Here is a 2737-nt window from a genome sequence, read left to right on the forward strand (position 1 = left end):
CTTTCTGCCATAAATTAGGGCCCTTAGGTTTGTCCATTTTATCATTCATGAACTTTATAGTTTTGGGTTTTACATTTAGGTCTTCGATCCAACTTCAGTTCACTTTTGTGTATGGTGTGAGGTATGGATCTTGTTTCATTTTTCTACAAATAGATATCCAATTTTGCCAGCATTATTTGTTAAAGAGACTTTCTCTCCATAATTTAATGGGTTTTAGCCCTTCATCAAAGATCAGTTGTACACAGATGGATGGGTTTATTTCTGGATTCTCAATTCTGTTCTATTTGCCTACCATTGCACCAATACCATGCTGTTTTGATTACTGTGACTATACAGTAGGTTTTGAGATCAGGGAATGTGAGACCTCTACTTTGCTCTTCCTCTTCAGTAGTGCTTTGCTAATCCAAGGTCTCTTTCCTTTCCATATAAAGTTAGTGATTGATTTTTCCATATCCTTGAATGTTGATAGAATCTGGATCAGGATTGCACTGAATGTATAAATTGTTTTGGGTAGTAACGGCATTTTCACAATATTCAGTCTTCCTATCCATGAACATGGCATGTTCTTCCATTTATGTAGGTCTCTTGTAGTTTCTTATAGTAGTGTTTTCTAGTTTTCTTTGTATAAATCTTTTGTGCCTCTTGTAAGATTTATTCCCAAATATTTTATCTTTTTGGTAGCTATTGTAAAATTTTATTATTTCCTCTTCAGAGATCTCTTTGTTGATGTAGATAAATCCAAGTGATTTTGTATGTTGATCTTGTATCCCACCACTTTGCTCAATCTATTAGTTCTGGTAGTTTTCTTGCTGAGCCTCTTGGGTTTTCTGTGTATAGGATCAAGTCATCTGTAAATAGAGATAAGTACTTCTTCTTTGACAATTTGGATGCCTTTTATTTCTTTCTTGCCTTATTGCCCTGGCTAGGACTTACAATACAACGTTAAATATAAGTGGTCATAGAGGGCTCCCTTGTACAGTTACCATTCACAAGGGGAATGCTTTAAGTCTTTCTCCATTGAGAATAATGTTGGGTACTGGTTTTGCATATATGCCCTTTATTATACTGAGAAATTTCCTTTCTATTCTTATTTTACTGAGAGTTTTATCAGGAATAGGTGTTGGATTTTATCAAATGCCCTTAGTGCATTAAATGATATATCATTTGATTTCTTGACTGCTGCTTCCATGGGCACTGATTGTGGATCCAAGTAAAACGAAATACTTAACAACTTCAATCTTTTCACTATTTATCATGATGTTGCTTACTGGTCTAGTTGTGAGGATTTTTGTTTTCTTTCTGTTGAAGTGTTATCCATACTGAAGGCTGTATTCTCTGATCTTCATCAGTAAGTGTTTCAAGACCTCTTCACTTTCAGCATGCAATATGTGTCATCAAAATATTACAGGTTGTTAATGAGTCTTCCTTCAATCCAGATTCCATGTTCTTCTTCAAATAGTCCAGCTTCTCAGATTACTCGCTCAGCATACAGATTGACTATGGTGAAAGGATACAATCCTGATGTACAACTCTCCTGATTTTAAACCATGCTTTATCCCCTTGTTCTGTTCAATGAATGCCTCTGTACAGGTTCTGCATGAGCACAATTAAGAGTTATGAAACTCCCATTCTTTGCAATGTTATCCATAATTTGTTATAATCCACACAGTGGCATGCCTTTGTGTAGTCAATAAAACACAGGTAAACATCTTTCTGGTATTCTTTGCTTTCAGCTAAGATCCATCTGACATCAGTAAGATATTCTTTGTTCCACAGCCTCTTCTGAATCTAGCTTTCTGATAGTTCCCTGTTGATGTACTATTACAACAGCTTTTGAATTATCTTAAGCAAAATTTTACTTGCATATGATATTAATGATATTGTTTGATAATTTTCACATTCTGTTGGATCAGTTTTCTTTAGATTGGGCACAAATATGAATCTCTTCCTGTCAATTGGCCAGGTAGCTGTCTTCCCAATTTCTTGGCATAGAGAAGTGAGTGCTTCCAGAATTGCATTCATTTGTGGAAACATCTCAATGGGTATTTATTCTATCAATTCCTGGAAACTTGTTTTTTTGCCAGTGCTGTCAGTGAAGCTCTTCCTTCAGTACTGTAGGTTCTTGATTGTATGCTATTCCTTAAATGGTTGAACATTGACCAATTCTTTTTGGGTACAGTGACTCTGTGTATTCCTTCCATCTTCTTTTGATCCTTCCTGCATCGTTCAATATTTTGTCCATAGAATCCTTCAATGTTCCAACTTGTGGCTTGAATTTTTCTTCAGTTCTTTCAGCTTGAAAAATTCTGAAAATGCTTTTACATTTTCTTCTTCTAACTCCTGGTCTTTGCACATTTCATTATAATACTTTACTTTATCTTCTCAGGCCACCCTTTGAAATATCCTGTTTAGCTCTTTTATGTCATCATTTCTTCCATCTGATTTAGCTACTGTACATTCTAGTAGCATAGTGCTTAAGGCACTTGACTGCTAACCAGAAGGCTAGCAGTTCAAACCCACCAGTCACTCCTCGAAAGGAAGGTTGGGCAATCTACTTCCGTAGTGATACTGCCTCAGAAACCCAAGGAGGGATTGCTATGAGTTAGGGTCGACTCGACAGCACATAAAACAACAACAACAACTCTACATTCTAGAACAAGTTTCAGGGTCTCTATACCCTCTAAACCCTTGAAATTTCCCAATTCACTGGAGTGTTTTTGTTATTCATGAAAGGTCC

At 36.1% G+C, this 2737-nt stretch overlaps 1 protein-coding gene across 1 annotated transcript in view; it reads right to left on the reverse strand.

The window, feature by feature from the left end:
* Positions 1 to 2737, reverse strand: part of ERC2 (ELKS/RAB6-interacting/CAST family member 2) — a 1380507-nt gene that overhangs the window by 1087287 nt on the left and 290483 nt on the right. The window lies entirely within an intron of this gene.

The sequence above is a fragment of the Orycteropus afer genome, unplaced genomic scaffold (assembly GCF_000298275.1).
Source record: "Orycteropus afer afer isolate SDZICR_OR568_19922 unplaced genomic scaffold, OryAfe1.0 scaffold00041, whole genome shotgun sequence".
NCBI classification, from domain to species: Eukaryota; Metazoa; Chordata; class Mammalia; order Tubulidentata; family Orycteropodidae; genus Orycteropus; species Orycteropus afer.